Source organism: Mustela putorius, unplaced genomic scaffold, assembly GCF_011764305.1.
Source record: "Mustela putorius furo isolate JIRA1106 unplaced genomic scaffold, ASM1176430v1.1 tig00000480_pilon_pilon_pilon, whole genome shotgun sequence".
Classification (NCBI taxonomy): Eukaryota; Metazoa; Chordata; class Mammalia; order Carnivora; family Mustelidae; genus Mustela; species Mustela putorius.
Window position 1 is genome coordinate 6416741 of NW_025421397.1, and position 19862 is coordinate 6436602.

The window sequence follows — 19862 nt, forward strand, 5'->3', positions numbered from 1 at the left end:
TTAAAAAAAGATGAAGTTTTTTTTGTTTTGTTTTGTTTTGTTTTTTAATTTTGATGCTTGTGAAAGGCTGAGGACAGAACAGCTCAAAGTCTTAGAACCTCTATGTTGAAGTTTTCTAAACTGAGAAAGAACTGAAAATGACCAGTGTGATAAGTGTATATTGAACAAAAGGAAAGAATGGTTGGAAAGGGCACTGTGAAGATAAATAGGGCTCAGGTCATAAAAGATCCTATAGAATATGGAGAAATAATTTTGATTCTATGTCCTGGGAGAAGATAATTATATGTTTAAGTGGACAAGTCCTATTATTTTATTTTAATTTTTAAAAAGATCACTTTGGCAGCTAGGGAGATGTTTGAAATAGAATAAGAAAGAAAGTTGGAAGATGTGATAGGAAGTTCCTGCAGGTGCCCAGGCCAGAGATGAGTGTGCTGGGGAGAAAAGATGAGGGATCCTTTGGCAGTGCCCTTTGGATCGCACAGTCACCACTTAAGAAACCACCTTACACCAGTTAGAATGGCCAAAATGAGCAAGACAGGAAACAACATGTGTTGGAGAGGATGTGGAGAAAGGGGAACCCTCTTACACTGTTGGTGAGAATGCAAGTTGGTGCAGCTACTTTGGAAAACAATGTGGAGATTCCTCAAGAAATTAAAAATAGAGCTTCCCTATGACCCTGCAATTGCATTACTGGGTATTTAGCCCAAAGATACAGTTGTAGTGAAAAGAAGGGCCATCTGTACCCCAATGTTTATAGCAGCAATGGCCACGGTCGCCAAACTGTGCAAAGAACCAAGATGCCCTTCAATGGACGAATGGATACGGAAAATGTGGTCCATATACACTATCGAGTATTATGCCTCCATCAGAAAGGATGAATACCCAACTTTTGTAGCAACATGGACAGGACTGGAAGAAATTATGTTGAGTGAAATAAGCAGAGAGAGTCAATTATCATATGGTTTCACTTATTTGTGGAGCATAACAAATAGCATGGAGGACAAGGGGAGATGGAGAGGAGAAGGGAGTTGAGGGAAATTGGAAGGGGAGGTGAACCATGAGAGACTATGGACTCTGAAAAACAATCTGACAGTTTTGAAGGGGCAGGGGGTGGGAGGTTGGGGTACCAGGTGGTGGGTATTATAGAGGGCACGGATTGCATGGAGCACTGGGTGTGGTGCAAAAACAATGAATACTGTTATGCTGAAAATAAATAAAAAATTTGAGAAAGAAAGAAAGAAAGAAAGAAAGAAAGAAAGAAAGAAAGAAAGAAAGAAAGAAGCAATACAGGGCGTCCCCTCCTGGTTGGGTCGGGCTTTTATGTGAGGAAGCGATGGAGCTCACGCCCAAGAAGCCAGAGGAACTGAGCTGGAAAGGGGGTCACTTCACAGAGCTGCCAAGGTGGGCATGAGAATCAAACTGCAAAGCAACAACTGTCCCAACAACCTGTTGAAGGAACTTAGTAAGCGCCAGCTCTGGAAAACCATGTGTAATGTTACCATTGTGGTGGAGAGCCTCTCCTTCCTGGCTCACAAAACAGTGCTGGCTTGTATGACTAGATACTTCCGGAAACTTTTCCTGAATATTGGGCTTGATGCTACCAGGATCTGTGTGGTGGACATTATCACCCCTGGCAATGCTGAGAAGATTCTGAGCTTTATCTACACATCAGAGCCTGGACAGACCCAATCAATGTTGGGGTCATCTATGTAGTAACTGAGTATCTGGGTGTGGAAGATCACTTCACCTTTCCTGACCTGGAAAGCCCTGCTGTGGCCACACCCTGAATGAGCACCAGTGGTACCCAGAGCTGTAGGTCAGCAGAACTCACTCATTCCCTTTGAAGAGTGGTGGGATGATGGAGAGCAGTTTGGTCCTAATAGGAACTCTGTGTTAACCTAGAGATGCTGGAGGAAGCCATAAAGAGGAAAAGACAGATATTGCCAATGATGCTAACCATAGCCTAAGTCTGTTTCAGTGGCCATGGCCACCCTCTTCTGACCATGATGCTCTTGCTCCTTCTGTGCTTCTTACTAGGATAATGAATCAGCCAGTCACAGTCAGCATGGCCATCCAATCAGCACAAGCTCCTGGAGGCCATACAACGTTGAGAGCAGTGGAGACTTTAGTAAAAATAGTTTCTTTCCTCCTTGCAATGCAAGTAGACATCACTGAAATAACTAATTTGTGTGTGAGCAACAGCAACCACTGCAAAGATCCAGGCTTTGGGAAGATGGATGAGATCCAGCTGGATGAGCATCCAGCTGGATGACCTAGGGGTGATGGCTGGCAGTCTAAAGACCCCACTGGGGAGACAGGCATAGGTGAGGAGGTGATTGAGTTGAGTGATGCCAGTGAAGACGAGCTGACTTTCAGAGAGAACGATGACCATGAGAATAAGGCCATGCCCTGCCAGAGGTGCAAAAAAGTTCTAGAGCACAACATTCATTGGATCCGACAGCATGCTCGGGACCATGTGGACCTGCTGACAGGCAACCACAAGTTTTGGAGACCCCACTTCTAGCACCGAAACTCCCGGGTTACCCACGTTCTAGTCCATATTGGTGTTTTCCTCCTTTCTTGTGACCCATGTGAAACTAAGTTCATTATCAAGTGGCAGCTGACCATCCACCGAAGGTATTAGAGAATATCATCGTCCACCCCAATGATCCCATGACTGGGCATCCAGGTTTGTTTTCAGGTGCAGCCTCCACGGAACTGGAATGCACTCTCTGTAGGAAGGCACAGGCCAAAGATCTCCACATGGTCCAGAGCCACATTTTTGACCATCTCCACTTGGAAGGTTCCAGACCTATGGCATCTGTGACCAGTACCACTTCTCCTCTGCAGCCCCAGAGGACACATGTTCTTCCACCTGGGCATTCAGTCCTCTCCTGCTCCCTCTGTGTGATGGGCTTTGTGGTCTGCCATCTCCTAGAGAAGCACACGGCTGAGCACTGAAGCCTGGAAGATGTCCTCATCCCTGCCACCCGTGCAGCTGGAGCTTCAAGACTGAGGGTGCCTATCATGATTGTGTCAGCAGCACAAATAGAGCAGTGGCCTTAAGGCATGGTTATCGCACTCAATAGTTCAGAAGTGGAAGCTTCCATCGAAGGAGTTCCTGAGTGAGGAGCTGGCCCAACTGCAGGGCCACCTGGGAACAGCAAGTATATACCTGCAAGGTTTGTGGCAAAACCTTTGCACATGCAAGTGAGTGAGTGAGTTCAGCTACCTCTGGTGGCTCCATAGGTAAGAAGCTGCCCAGCGTGAGGGGTGCCACAAGTGCTTCTGGGGCCATTGGGACCTCCAGTGTTGCCTGGGGATGCACTCGGCGGTTCTCCTGTACTGCAGTGAAGTCTGTAGCCGGAACGGCTCCACCTCAGCTGTGTGAGCAAGCACATGGGTGTGTGTGAAGGCAGCCTCTTGCTCGACTGCCTCGTTAAGCAGAACTTCTTGTACCGTATCCATTGCTGAGAGGCAGAAAAGAGCCTGGACCACTGATTGGATCTAAGCAGAACCAGGGGAGCACCCACCTTCCCCAAACTTTCCAGTTTTACTGATAGGTTCTAGACTTCTAAGAATCCAAACAACAACCTCACTGAATAGAGAAGGTTTCGAAAATTTTTCACTGTGGTGATTGCCACCAGATTTCCAACTGGGGACACCAGCTATGAGGAAGATTCTGGGGACATGGACATTCAGAAAAGAGGAGTCAGCAGGACAGCTCATCTCAGGTTCCAGGCCCAGCCCTTAGCTGGGAGAAGAAGATGGGCTGGAGGTGCCTGCTTGTTCTCAGACTCTACTCTGCTGATTGGACAGTAAAACCTTTCTGCAGTTAGATCCAAACTGGGGTCAGAAGGCTGTGGGATGAATCCTTGACAGCCAGAAGAGCATCTAGCAGTGCAAGCTGAAATGGCAGCCTGGATGGGCAGGAAGGGAGTTTTCTCTTTTCTTCTCAATTCCAAAGAAACATGATTTTATGCAGTGATATCCCAGCATGTCAGGCCTTCTCTGTGGGGTAAAGAGGACAGGGAGCCACTGTGATGTAGTCACTTGTCTGCAGTGGTTACCTCCACTGAGCTTGGTTGTCCTGGTGGAGAGGTGGGGATGCCTCTGACAGCAGCAGCCTTGCCTTAATTTACATCCAGATTCCCACCTGGGAGCGTGTTTGGTCTGTAGTGCAGATGAGAAGACCCCATGAGCTGGTAGAATAGTGGACTGTGAGCCCTTCACGATTAAGGGCCAAGGAACTGGTGGTGTGTAGAGGGATGTGCATTCCGTTTTTTCCCCTTCAGGTAGCCTGTTGTTTATTTTGTGCTAAATGGGCAGGAGCTTGTGCAGTTCATCTTTGACCTGTTGAAATTTATCCTGATCTGTCATTGCGTCCCTGCTAGAGGGTACTAGTGGACAGCAGCGGGCTCAGGCCCTCCCTATGTGATGGGGGAAAGCGTCTACCCAGTCTTTGATGCTGTATGTCTCTGTTCTTCATTGACTTTTGAGGAGGTCTTGGCCAAAGAAGACTTGAGGGAGAGGGCCCTTGCGTCCCACATATTCACAGGGTGGCACCGCAGTAATACTCTACCTTACCCTGCTTGGCTAAGCTCTGGGAGTCCCTGGCCTTGGGCTGGACACTGCCCTTGGTAGGACTCGTTTGGTAGGTTCCCAGGGCTGTTTCACAAACAAGTGGTTTTAATGAATTCACAAAGCCCTTTTGTACATGAATATTTATGTTTGCTTTTGTATACATATCCCCCAGCATCTCTTGGATAAGTGGCTTCGGGAAAATGAATTTCTCCCCAGCAAGTAGCCATATTCGGGGGGATAATATTGACCTGAGATTTGGGAAGCAGGGGCTAGAACTAGGGAAGGAAGTGTCAAGTCATTAAACAAGCAAATTCTTGACTTTCTCTCCAGGTGGTCTCTTGCAGGATAAATCCAGAGAACCCGTTAGGTAATACATACAAGTTCTAGAAAGTTGGGGCTTGTTGAATTCCTGACCTTCATTACTGTTCCTTCCTGTGATTGAGTAGACTGGGTTGAGGGAATCAAGTCATTGGAAGGACATTTTTGTACATTTTCTCATCTTTCCTAAACTTCGAAAGCCATACTAAAACATACAGGTGAACCAGATCCCTGTCCTTGTTGGATTTGCTCCTCTCCCCCAGCCTGAAATTGATAAAACCATTAAGGTGAGGTGCATGGCTCTCTGGTGGGGTGAACGGTGCCTGAAAGGATTTGTGTCAGTGGCCACTTTCCATCATGTATCACCTTGATCATGTTCCCTCAGGACAGTCTTGTCAGGAAAACAGTGCTGAGACTTAACATCCGTGACTAGCTTCTCACCTCCTTCACCACACTGAGCATTAGAGATTCAAGAAAGAAAATGTGTAAAAGATGACAGTCACATATCTGCTACGTTTTCAAGCCTGAGTGGTCCCTCCCAGACATTTAGTGAAGACTGCTTTTTGAATAGTCAGATCTGAGAGAGGTGACACCTACCGGAACACAGGCAGGTGACCGAGAATGCATCCATGAGCTGGAGAAACCCTTTTCCTTGAGAGGGCATCATGGACGCTGAATGGTCTCTATACTTAACCTGAAACTGTGAGTTTTCCCTTTTTGCCAGTAAATCAAAAATCTAATCCTTGAAATTGAACTCCTGAAACACTAAACAAAAACTGTACCCCTTGATTCTCCTGAAGCCAGCTGGTTGATCAGTGTGGTCCCATGTGTTGCTATCAGAGAAGTAATAGGGTCAGCAGCTCAAGAGGTTCATTGAGCAAACCCTGCTCCTCTACATATCTCCATATTCTCACTTGAACCCTCCCTCTGTTTGGAGTCCTGTTTGCTGCCTCTGACTCCAGATCACCTTTCTCTGAATTGCTTTACTTGAAAAACTATACTGTGGCAAAGGGATTTTGGGGTAGCTGGTGGAACATATTCAATTTGTTTTGTTTTTAAAAAAATTTTGTTTTGTTTTGTTTTCATTTTGTTTCAACCTTTCTTTTATTTAATTTTGCTGCCCACACCCCTGCCCTGGAGCCCAGATGAACATTGTCTTCTGCTATATTATTCCAAAGTTCTGTTTGACCCTTGAATGTCTTTTTTTCCTCCCTTTCCTCATTTTATTGTACTGTACTCGAGACCAACTGCAGAGCCCTTTGTTTAAAAATTAAGAATTTCGGGAAGGCAATGGTAGAGCATGCAACCATTCCCAATTCTATTCCTTAAGGGAAAAAGTAATCTGGGAAAAGCAGCAGAGGTTGCTTCTGCCAGAAGAGGAGATCTGTGTCCTGCCTCTCCTATGACTGACTGACAGCTCACTGATATCACCGCACCACTGGAAATGTCTGCTGTATCCTAATATTTGGTCCTACATTTTAAGACTTCATGGAGTCTCCATAGGTCATAACTAGTTGGAAAGAAAGAAGGTAGGGGTTGGGCTCAGGGGACACCTAAGAACCAGGAAATTGGTTAAAATTTCTTTTGACTTTCTTCTCTTCTGATCTATCTGTGGTCTTTTATCTCCAACAAGTCCTTGGACCTACGTACCTTCTCCCCAGTCAAGTTTTGCTACTGATCAATTTTTTTCCTCTTGGGGCCTCCCACTCTGCCCTATTCTTCAGACTCCTCAATTTTGGAAGTACATTTAAATCACTGGATAGATGAACACCGATTTTGTTGACGTGAGAGTGAGTGGTGTGGAGAAGACTGTGTCCATCTAGGGACTCCTTATTCCTATATCCTGCATTGATTAAGTCAGAAAGCCCAGGGCACCGATCATCTGTTTCATTGTGATCACTCACCATAAACAACATCAGAATGAAAATGAAACTGTTTTGATTTCCATGTTTCTATAACACCCTTCCCTTGCCCTGCCTCCCCTCCCCTCTCATCTCTACTGGTGAAAGCCTCTCATGAAAACCAAGTAGAGTTGTTAAGGTCTAGATGTTTAAAATCTTTGTAAAAAAAGAATCAATACAACTCTACCAACGTCTGATGATTATTACTGGAGAGTATTTAATTTTCAGAATTAGAGAAGCTAATGAATCTTACACAGGAAAGAAGGAGTTATTATTATGGCTAGGAGGTTATATAAACATTCCTTGATTGTTTATATGGATTTTTTTTAAAGATTTTATTTATTTATTTGAGAGAGAGAATGAGAGAGAGAGAGAGCACGAGTTTGGGGGGTAGGGAGAGGGACAAGGAGACCCCTTCTGAGCAGGGAGTCCAATGTGAGGCTTGATCCCAGGACCCACGATCCCAGGATCATGATCTGAGCCAAAGGCAGATGCTTAACCAACTGAGCCACACAGACAGCCCTGTTTCTCTGGATTTTATGCTACTTGCCAACTTTTTACAATTTGCAATTTTTTTTTACATATATATTTGACATAGTATTTAATTTAACACAGTAAAAACATTTATTAAAGAAATTTCCAAAACTGTAAAATCTTCATGTACTTTAAAACACAAATTAACAATCCTTCATGCCATTTATGATTTGGAGTCTACACTATATGAAAGCAACAAAAGTAAGATTTTTTGTTTCAATTAAAATTCTATTATTCTTAATAAATGCCTTGAAATAACCACATTATCAACTAATATCTTGAACTATTAGCAATGTTTTGAAAACATGAGAGTATATATTCAAATATTACAATCTTTATTTCAAAAGGATTACCATGTAACAAATATAAGCACATTTCTATGTTTATATTTTGTGTTAATGTATAAGAATTGGCATGTAATTAGTATATAAGAGATTCTTTATACTAAAAATCAAAGGCTAAAAACCTGTGGAATAAGTAATTAATGATTTATAGGGAATATATGAACATTTGCATTATGACATGAGATATTTCCTAGATGAGAGCATTAGCTTCAAGGCAAAAATGGAGGTCTTAATGGCCTGTGGTCTATAACCTAAAAAACTGAAACAACACTTGTCTCATTTAGAGGTACTAAAAACAACTTAGCTTTTCAAATTTGGGTAAAATGTTGGTTCCAGTGTACTGATATAAGTCATGTATGAATATTGTAAAATTCAGAGTAACCACTACAAAAGTATAAAAACTAGTATTTTCAAAACACTAAATAAAACAAGACTGAATCCCAAATAATTAAATAAATAAATAAATTCAAGAAACATTCAGGAAGGCAAAAAGAAAAGAGAAACAGAAAAACAAGAAAGCCAAGAAAAAAATTTAAACCCATAATAAAATCTCAGACCTAAGTATCACCAATCAATAATTACCTTATACATAATTGATCTGTATATGTTAATCAAATGACAGAGATTTGCAGAATGGTAAGAAAAAAATACCACCACATTATATTCTGCCTTCACCACCTTTGTTAAATTAATTCTTAAAAATTTTATTCTTTTTGATAGTATTATAAATGGAAATGTTTTCTTAATTTTCTTCTTACATTGTTCACAGTTACTGTATAAATATTAAATTGATTTTTCTATGTTCACTGACTTTCTATGTTTACCCATTTGGATGGAACAGGTAAATTAAGTCTGCACCACCTAAGTTGGGTGGGACTTCCCTCAAATAACTTGAGATTTTATATTGGTGACATTGGAGAAATCACAAAGTTATCTAAAAAAGCTGATTACGGAGTTGCCTTTGTTTTTAGATAATTCTTTAGGCAATTTCAGATTAAATGCAAGAGCAGAGGTAGGGAGACTATTTTCTTAACTAGACTAATGTATTAGGCCAGACAAGAAATTATAAGCAACCAAGTCAAGATAACAGCATGAGAATAAAGAAAAGTTATTTCTTGGGAATATTAAATGCACATTTATATTAAATTTTTAAATTATTTTATCTACAAAAGATAATGTTAGTGATGCACCCATTGAGAAATGAGTAAGTCAATCCATACATTCATAATACTGTGGAGACCTGCACGGAAAATAATATTGAGGTGAAGTCTTCAAAAATAAAATGGACCATGATTTCTATTATAGTGGTATATTCAAAAAAATTGTTGATAACGATGTTATGAAGTCAGAGTGACACTAAAAATGTCTCTTAGAGGGGTTACAAAAGCAACAGACACCACTGTTTTCTGCTTTATTGCTCAGCATATTAAGCTGCAGGATGGGAGTACTACGTGCTGTCAACCTCTAGGTTACCTGTCACAAGACACGCCAGCCTTTGTGCTCTGATATTTCCTTTACTCACACAGCAATGTCTAGACACGGTATATTGTATGTATGTTTTTAAATCCTGAATTCACTTACCCTATCTCATATTCTTGTGTTAAAAAAAAAAAAAAAAAAGAAGAAGGAGTCAGACCATGGAAAATGCTAGTACTTTTTCCTTGCTCATGGTTTGAAAGATTTTTAAAAGTTATAAAATGTGCACAGGAGAGCCTACAGAACACCACAGACAGAAAAAGTTCTAGATGACCATCAGTGAAAAGCAATATCAACTTATTGAAAATGAATGGGACTTAATTCCATGGAGACAAGCCTGACAAATGTAGTGAAAGAGACTCAAGGAGAAATAAATATCAGGGAAGATGGACCTGTCTCACTGAGTCATGTTCCCACTGTTCAACAGCCTTGAATAAAAGTGAGTGGATCCTTCTTCATTTTTAATATTCAGACCTTGACCAGCTTCAAAAACCCATCCCATGTGTATATATTGGTTCAATTATGAGCATAGTGAAAATTGGAAAGTGTCCTTTTAACCATCTGATTTTAAATCACCACATTGAAGTGTGCCTAAGAAGTAAAAGGAAATTTAATGAAGAGAGGCATAAATAGTAATCCTTGCCCTGAATTCATGAAAAACTGGCAAATATTTGGAGTTACTGATACAAATAAGAAGGAAGCATATTGTAAACACTTGAGACCACATCTGAAACATGAAATGCAGAAGACACTATTAAGCAGAATGTTTCTTTCTTGATATCAATCCAATTTATTTATCACTTTTGAATGCTTGAAGTTTAAAGCCTTAGTTTTCATGTTACTGCAGTGGAAGGAAAATATCAACAGGTTTGTTCCATAACCAACCTAATTAACTGTAATTTAAAAACTTCTAAATTATGTGTGAAACTTAGAGACAAAATGATTTATTTTGTACTTATTAATAACTTTTTCTTGTTTTGTCAGTAGAGTGGCTAAGTACCCTGATTATAACCCCACAGATCTATCTTGTGATCGTTTCAAACCCTTTTACTTTTTTAAAAACTACCATACTATTTAATTTCAAATTATCAACTAAATAAAATGCTGGTTTGTCTCTCCATGGTAAGTTACTTAGGGCTGGAATACCAAATTATCAAAAATTTGGCACTTAAAATAATAGTTTGGGGCACCTGGGTGGCTCAGAGGGTTAAGCCTGTGCCTTCGGCTCAGGTCATGGTCTCAGGGTCCTGGGATTGAGCCCCGCATCGGGCTCTCTGCTCAGTGGGAAGCCTGCTTTCCCCTTTCTCTCTGCCTGCTTCTCTGACTACTTGTGATCTCTCTCTCTGTGTCAAATAAATAAATAAAAGATTTTAAAAAATAGTTTATTTTTTCACAATCCAGAGGCTGGGAGTCAAAGTTTAGCTAACGCCACACTTCCCAGAGACTTCAGGAGTTGGTCCTTGGCTCTCTCAGCTTCTTGAGTCAGCATTCCTTGTTTTGTGGCTGCATTTATTCAATCTCTGCCATTGTCCTCATGTTGACTTCTCTTCTTTATGTACCTGTCTCATCTCCCTGTCTCACTCCTCTGAAGACACTTGTCACTGGGTCTAGGGTCCACCTAGATAATCCAGGACAAGCTTCCTTCTCTCAAAATCCTTAATTTAATCCCATATTTTACCACAGAAAGCAATGTTTACAGATCCCAAGGAACAGGAAATCTGTCTTTTGGGAGACACACTTTAGCGTGTTACATCCTGTCATTTCAGTTACAAGTAAGATTACATCAATTTATGTTCTCTCAAAACTTCATTTTTAACCGTAATTTGTGATTAAAAATACGTTTGTCAAAAATGAAGATAGTACAATTTAGCTGACAACAGAACAAAGATATTATACAGTCTGAGCACAGTGTTTTTAAACTTTTTCCTTTAATAATTGTCGAAGAAATTATTTTCTATGACCTACCTCATGGCCTAACTGCATTTGTTTAAAAAAATTGTATTATTAATTTTTTAAAAGATTTTATTTATTTATTTGACAGAGAGAGACAACAAGAGAGGGAACACAAAGGGTGAGTGGGAGAGGGAGAAGCAGGCTTCCTGCTGATGTGGGGCTCTATCCCAGGAACCTGGGATCACAACCCCAGCCAAAGAAGAGGCTTAAGGACCAAGTCTCCAGGTGGACCTCAATTTATGTTTTAAACAATGTAGCTCCCAAAAATGAGGCAGAAAGCAAAGTGTAGGCATTTTTTAAAACAACCAGGTACATTTGGTGATAGGTTATACCTAACTTTTAACTTTTAAGGAATTTTCATTAAAAACTTATGAAACTATTGAGGGTATTATTCAGAGAACTTTCATAGCTATTTTATTGAATGTAAATGAAGTTCCAACCTTGAATGCTTTACAATAACGTGCTTGATAGGACTATAATTTCTGTTTTCATTCATTTACACATTATCTTACTGTAAACAAAATTTTGTGAAAACACTATGATTAAAATAGTTCTTTTTTGTCAAATGTAATACTTCAGTTTTCTTGCATTACAAGTAGAAAATTTCTTTCTGATTATATTATAAATACTTTTCCTAAACATTATTAAATATATATGCCTATTTTTTCTCAAAACATTTAATAATTTAAGTAACTGGTCACCATTCATTTACTCTCATTAGATTTTATCTTTTAAAATTAAATAACAAATGAGTACACAAAACTAAGTTTTTCATCTCATTTGCTTACTTCATGTGTGGTGAATTAATTTATATTGAAAGCATAGTTGTGATTTATAGGTTATTAATAAATAGCTTTCACAAATTCTGTAAAAGTCTATGGTAAGTGCATATAACCATTAAAATTTTCATACCTACATTTGAGTTTGGAACAATGGTTACTTGAAAAATATAAAACCATTTCTTTGAAGAAAACAAGAAAATCTTCAAAAAGTAGATGAACTATTATAGACATTTGTGTTGGAGTTGTGTTTAAAGACAACTTTATTTTTAAAGATTTTATTTATTTGAGAGAGAGTGAGAGAGAGCATCGGGGGGGGGAAGGTCAGAGGGAGAAGCCGACTCCCCACAGAGCTGGGAGCCAGATGTGGGACTCAATCCCTAGACTCTGAGATCATGACCTGAGCCAAAGGCAGTGGCTTAACCAACTGAGCCACACAGGCACCCTGGAGTTGTATTTAAATTTTATATTTATATAGTCATATGTAAACATATATATGTGTGTATGTATGTTTAGACAACATTAGTTTCTTTTTCTATTTCTATGAAGTCTATAGGTATTAATGTTTAGAAGGAAAGAAGACTATGTCAAGAAATGAGAATGCAACATATTTTAGATTGACGTATTGGAAACATTGTATTGTAAATAATTCATGATTTTGCACAGATACAGACACCATCACTATCCCCCATGGTTACTAATTGCAACCTAAGAAGGACAGAATGAACATTTTTGAAAACCCCCAAAACCAGTAAAAATTAATAACAGATTCAGGGTGTCTGGGTAGCTCAGTGGGTTCAGTGTCCAACTCTTGATTTTGGCTCAGGTCATGAGGTGGTGGGATCAAGCCCTATGGGATCAGGCTCTGCCCTCTGTGGAGAGTCTGCTTGAGATTCTCTCATCTCCCTCTGCCCTTCCCTGCCTTGCATGTGCTCTCTCTCTCTAGATAAATAAATCTAAAAAAACAAAAAACAAAAAAAACCCACAAGTGATATTTTTCATTATATGTATAATACAAGATACATTTTTGCATCTTTTGCTGTTATTTTTGAAATACCCCTAAAGTAATCCCTCCATGTGTTCAATTAATTCTCTAGAGTAGCTCACAGAACTCAGGAAAACATTAACTTACATTCACCAGTTTATTAAAGGATAGGAGAAAGGATACAGATAAATAGCCAGATGAAGAGAGAAATAAGGCAAGGTCTGAAAGGATCCTAAATGGACCTTTTGGATTTCTTATGCTCGTGTAATACTTCTATATGGGTGAAGTCACATGAAAATGTACAAGGACTGTTTGAAATATAAAAATGCCACATTTTTTTTTGTTTGTTTCAAGTTTTTGTTTAAATTCTATTTGGTTAACACAAGGTACAATATTAGTTGCAAGAGTAGAATTTAGTGATTCATCACTTACATATAACACCCAGTGCTCCTCACAAATGCCCTCCTTAATACCTATCACCCATTTCACCCATCCCACAGTCCACGTCCCCTCCAGCAACCCTGTTTGTTCTCTATAGTTAAAAGTCTCTTTTCTAATTTGCCTCTCTCTTCCCTCCATATTCATCTGCTTTGTTTCTTAAATTCCACATATAAATGAAATCATACGGTATTTTTCTTTCTCTGACTGACTTATTTCACTTAGCATAATACTCTCTAGCTCCATCCACCTCATTACAAATGACAAGATTTCATTCTTATTTATGGCTGAGTAATAGTCCATTGTATAAATATGTCACCTCTTCTTTACTCATTTGTCAGTCGATGGACATTTGTCTCTTTCCATAATTTGGCTATTGTTGACAGTGGTGCTATAAACCTCAGGGTGCCTGTGTCCCTTCAAATCAGTATTTTTGTGTTCTTTGGGTAAATACCTAGTAGGGCAGTTGCTGGGTCATAGGGAGTTCTGTTTTTAACTTTTAGAGAAATATCCACACTGTTTTCCAGAGTTGTTGCACCAGTTTGCATTCCCACCAACAGTGTAAGAGGGTTCCCCTTTGTCTACATCCTCACCAACACCTATTATTTTTGGAGTGGTTAATGTTAGCCATTCTGACAGGTGTGAGGTAGTTATCTCATCGTGGGTTTTTTTTTTTTTTTTTTTTTTTTTAAAGATTTTTATTTATTTATTTGACAGACAGAGATCACAAGTAGGCAGAGTGAGAGGTAGCTTATGCGGGGCTCGATCCCATGACCCTGGGATCATGACCTGAGCCGAATCGTGCTTTTAACCCACTGATTTGGTTTTGATTTGTATTTCCCTGATGATGAGTGATGTCGAGCATCTTTTCATGTGCCTGTTATCTACCTGGATGTCTTCTTTGGGAAAATGTTTGTTCATGTCTTCTGCCCATTTCTCAACTGGGTTATTTGGGTTTGGGGTATAGAGTTGTTAAGTTCGTTATAGATTTTGAATAGTAAACCTTTATCAGATATGTCATTTGTAAGTATCTTCTCCCATTCAGTAGGTTGCCTTTTAGTATTATTGATTGTTTCCTTTGCTTACAGAAACTTTTTGTTTTGATTAAGTCCCAATGATTCATTCTCACTTTTGTTTCCCTTGCCTCAGGATACGTATCTACTAAGTTGCTATTGCTGAGGTCAAAGAGGTTGCTGCCTGTGTTCTCTAGGATTTTGACAGATTCTGGTCTCACATTTGGGTCTTTTATCCACTTTGAATTTATTTTTGTGTATGGTATAAGAAAGTGGTTCGGTTTCATTCTTTTGCATGTCACTATCCAATTTTCCCAACACCATTTATTGAAGAAACTGTCTTTTTTCCAATGGATATTCTTTTCTGCTTTGTCCAAGATTAGTTGACTGTATGGTTGTGGGTCCATTTCTGAGTTTTCTATTCTGTTTCATTGATCTATGTGTCTGTTTTTTTTGTGCCAGTACCATCCTGTCTTGATCACTACAGTTTTGTGATATAACTGGAAGTCTAGAATTGTGATGCTTCCAAGCTTTGCTCTTCTTCAAGACTGCTTTGGCTATTCAGGGTCTTTTCTGGTTCTATACAAATGTTAGGATTGTTTGTTCTAGCTCTGTGAAAAATGCTGGTCATATTTTGATAAGAATTGCTTTAAATGTGTAGACTGCAGGGTGCCTGGGTGACTTAGTTGGTTAAGTGTCTGCTTTGGCTCAGGTCATGGTCTTTTAGTCCTAGGATGGAGCCCTGAGTCAAGCTCCCTGCCCAGCAGGGAGTCTCTTTCTCCGTCTGCCCCTTCCCCTGCTCATGGTTTCTCTCTTAGTCTCTCAAATAAATAAATAATCTTTTTAAAAAAAATGTGTAGATTGTTTTGGGTGGTACAAACATTTTAACAATATTTGTTCTTCAAAATGCCTCATTTTAAAGCACATAAAGATTGATAAACTGTCTTGATATGATAAACTTAAACATCATATATTTACACAGAATTATGTTTTATCAGCAAAAGCTGAAGTAGATTTAGATGTCAATCTTCAGTGAATTTGGATGGTTGGATGGATGGATGAACTCATGGACAGATGGATGATTGGTTGTTGGAGAATATTTCATAAAGTACTTTCTTAATATTTGAGCAGAACCTTGTGAAATTATAGAATAAAGTGATATTTTTTTCCTGTGTGCTTCTTCTCTTAGTTTTGACAGAAGTCTTATTCCCCTAGTTCCTCCAGACAGAACTTTGTATATAATCCTTATTTTTTCTCTATCTCTGTCTAATTCATTTCAATCACTTATTTAAATCAGTATAACATACCAATAAAACAAGGAATAAGACCAACATGAGGGAAATAAGTATTTTCTAACATCAATTTATTTAACATGAAGGCATTTTATGTCATAATAATTCTGTAAAAATCTTAAGGTATTATTATTCTATTCTATTCTTCCTATTATTCTATTCTATTATTATTCTATTATTCTATTATTATTATTAATTCTAGTATTGGATAATTTGGTATAAGCAAAGGCTTCTGGAAATTTAGTCCTAATGAAAATTAACTACAGTTTACACTATATATATTAACAATAATAAGAACTGCTGTGGTGAATATCTTGAACCTAAAACATCTGGGTTTACAAATACATAGATTTTTAGTTGTTTAGTAGTTGTAAACTCTTATGCAACTTATTATTGTTGCAATTGAAATTGATAGTCAGTAGCTTATCATTATTATTATTGTTGTTGTTAAATAGAAATTAACCCTGAAATTATTTTTGCTTTACACGATGTCACTAGTCCATTTTGTCTTAATATGGATCCCTTTAAATATGTTAGAAAATATACACTGTACTTTCATTTCTGTCAATAACTATGTTAAGAAAGTTATTTAACCTTTTGGGAAATCTCTTTCTGCAAAATTAGGTGATTAGACTAGGTATAGGGAATCACTGTAGATCTTTTGGACTTTAACATTGCTTACTAAAAACAGATATCAAATAAATACTTTCATACATCATGATAATGAATTCCTAAAATGAGATTTTCAATGTATTACTTTTTAGAGTCCCTGTTATAGATTCTGAAATTGCTTTTATTCCTGCTCATTTTATAATCTTCTAGTTCTTTCACTTGTATATTCACAGTTTAGCTGAAATGATCTTTAGCACCTATACCATTCCAACAATGGAACTGTAAAATCATTAGCTATTTTAAAATTCCACTTCAATTTTTATACTTCTTTTTTTGCCCATTTTTCAAAGATAGATTTTATATTCAAAACAATAAGAACAGCAGGTTTATGAAAGACAAATACAAGGCTCCTTATTTTTTTTTCTTCTATTTTACACATCAATGAAAATCTGAAAAGAACTGCAGAGCAAAGGAATGCTAAGAAGCACATTACCTTGCCTTGAATTGTGCTGACTGCTTCCAGGGAGGAGATGGCATAACTCTTACCATCAGCACTCATTCCACTGAGATTCATTTAATAACAGAAATGTTTACAAAGTTGAAGACAGGGCAAAGGAATGGTGGTGAAAGTATGTTAAGCATTATGTGTAAGTGTGTGTGCTTGTGTGTGTTTGCTAGAGATCTATGCATTTCAAAGTTTTGTTCCCCTGTTCTTACCATTTTCTCCTAGAGCTCAGAGATAAGTGATCTCATTGCTTTAAATTGTGCCAAAAACATTAGCTGTTGGCCATTTCGCCCACAACTCTCTTGGTCAGCAGAAACATGTGATTTTCAATTCCATCAGCATCTTTGCTGTTAAATATCTTCCATAATGGAAAATAGAATATGTTAAATGAGGGAGTTGGAATACATAGGTAGATAGCAGGGGGGAAAAAAGGGTGGGAAGTTTCTGGTATATATATACTTATATGTTTTTTGCTAGATAATAATACCTCCAGTTTGCCCTATTACTAGTTTTATAATGTTTGAGGTTATGCCTTTTTTTTTAGGTCCAAGACACCTGTTCACTTACAGTTATAGAGCTATAATACAATTAGATAACCCCATGTATGTCCTTCACCTGTCCATTTGTTTTGAGTTGTTCATTATTTCAACTTAGTTATGTAATATGTAATCATGTTTTTTTCTTAGAGAGAGAATCAGATTAGAGTATCAAAAGAGAAAAGGAAATAAAAGAAGCATAATAATGATATTAACTTTTTCTTAATCTGCATCAAAAACTCCATGCCAATGATTACTTTGGAAAATAATTCCTGCATGCAGGAATGAGAAACCAGAAGCTCGTGAAAAAAAGAAAAGCAATCCAAAAGGCATTGCCAAGGCAACTGCTGTGAAGGATGAGTGGTCAATATGCTCACTGACTCCTCCTTTTTTTTTTTTTTTTTTTTTTGGTTAAGGTTTATTTATTTATTTGAGAGAGTATGTGAGAGAGAGCATGCACATGTGGGGGGCGAGGGAGGCAGTAGAGGGAAAGGCAGACTCCCCGGAGAGCAGGGATCCCCATGTGGAACTTGATCCCAGGACAAGGGGGATCATGACCTGAGCAGAAAGTAGAGGCTTAACCTACTGAGGCACCCAAGCTCCTCTCACTGACTCCTGATGAGCTGGAGAGTTCTTTGTGGTTCTGTGCATAAAAGATTGAAGAAAATTGTTGATATTTTTCAGGAGGAGTCTCAGCATCAAGGGCAGTTCTTAAACCTTCCTTTAAATCTGTAAAGGTTTTTAAGCTCCCAAATAAAATACATTCATTAGTCTTTCATCAAGTAGTAGAATGTTAAGAGTTTTACCATTGGCAAAATAGTACAACAGTGGTGGGAATTGCTACAAAGTTTCTTCTAACCATGGATGAAGAGAGAGAAGATATTTGACTTTGTGTCATCATAGTCTGCATTCCTGAAAGTCCTATTCTGAATTCTTGGGAATTAAACTCCACTCAGAGGCGTTAAAAAAAAAATGGTGGAATTACAAAATATCTTTAGAGGCACATATCATCAATAAATCAGTAGTGGTGGAGACCTACCACTGATACAAAGCTGGACAAACACCACAAACTGGAATTAAGATCTGCCAAGATCACAGGGCATGCTGAAGGGGATGCTTGCTCAGAGAGGATCAAGGGAAACTCCATGGGTTCTCCCTGATTGGAAAGCTGAAAGGACACCATCTGGACATACAGCTATTTTTGTACTCTGGAAGAAAAAAAGACACCCCCTGCCTCAAATCCTCTATTCTCTAAGAAAGATGGGAAGCATTTAACCACAGGGTGCCACCTTCAAACAGTCAAATTTGCCCTGTAGTACTAACTCTAGCTCTTTCTAGGTATGAATGTGCAATTCCCACCTGGTTTATCATAGATGGCATCTTCCATGGTCTCCTAAAAATTCCTAAAAAAAAAAAAAAGTGAAAGGTGTATGGCAAGATTTTGGTCCGGAGACTGCCCAGTTGTACTTGAACAAAACTAATCAGAGAATGCTTGATACTGGTTGCTGATTGAACAGCTCAAGGTAGAGCTGGAGCCAAATTATGGCTCACAGAACTTCTCATCCTGGAGTCCTCTGTCAATGTTAACTAAAGTAGAATTAACTGCTGTAGGTAATTTTGGCAAAATAATAATAATAATAATAATAATAATAATATAATGTTTATATCCATGTTACTCAGGTGAAATCCACTAGAACCAAAAATAAAATATACAATCATTTTTATTTGTTTACACCATGGCTCAACCATTTTAGAATTTATAATTATTTCTAAGGGAAAGAGGAACCATGCTAACTGAGGTATGCAAAAAGAGAAAAATAAGTGGCAAGGGAAATTGGGGAGAAGCATTTTTGTCTGCAGATTGACATTTTGTCTACAGCCATTGGGAAAATATCACAACCTAAGGGTATATTGGAAATAAAATTGGGCTCTCTGATTTTATTTGTGGTAATGAAGCAGATATTCTTTGGGAAAAATTATGAAGACAGAGAAGATTTTTTTCTGACCAAAAATTTTGTTTACTGATAGCCTAATGTTCTAATGTCACAATCAAATTTCCTATGAAAAGACTGTTCTTTAATATAATATTCGTTAGTTGAGGGAATAGTTTGCTTTTCTGAAAAATCCACACAATTTACAGACGTTTCAGTGCTTTTTTTTTTTTTTGTACAAAAATGCACACCCTTTAGCTGTTTATGGTTGAATTAACTATTAAGACCTGTATTAAGGAAAAAAAAAAGAGCAAAAGTTAATTAACCTAACAAATGAACACAGAAGAAACAGGATGCATCTACAGGTGGTAAATCATTTCAACTGTGAGGGAAATGGGAAAGCAAAAGTGATAGCCAGCTGTTCAAAGCAGTGCAAATTGTACACAGCAAACCTGAACTTGAAATCCAGGCTAAAGCTTAATGTAATCCTTTCAAAGCAGCAGATGCTTATGGGGAAAAAAATGAGGGGACAATTTGTTGTAGAAAATTACATTGATATTATGATCTGTGATCCAGACATCAAATTGAAGATCTCTCATAGTTAATAGTCCAATATTAGAAACATAATTTGGTTGCACTGGCACAGAAAATGAAGATTCTG

General features: G+C 38.3%; 1 pseudogene; it reads left to right on the forward strand.

Annotated features, from left to right (window-relative positions):
• The first annotated feature begins 422 nt into the window (after nt 1-422).
• LOC101671003 lies at nt 423-3501 on the forward strand (annotated as a pseudogene).
• Nucleotides 3502-19862: the final 16361 nt, after the last annotated feature.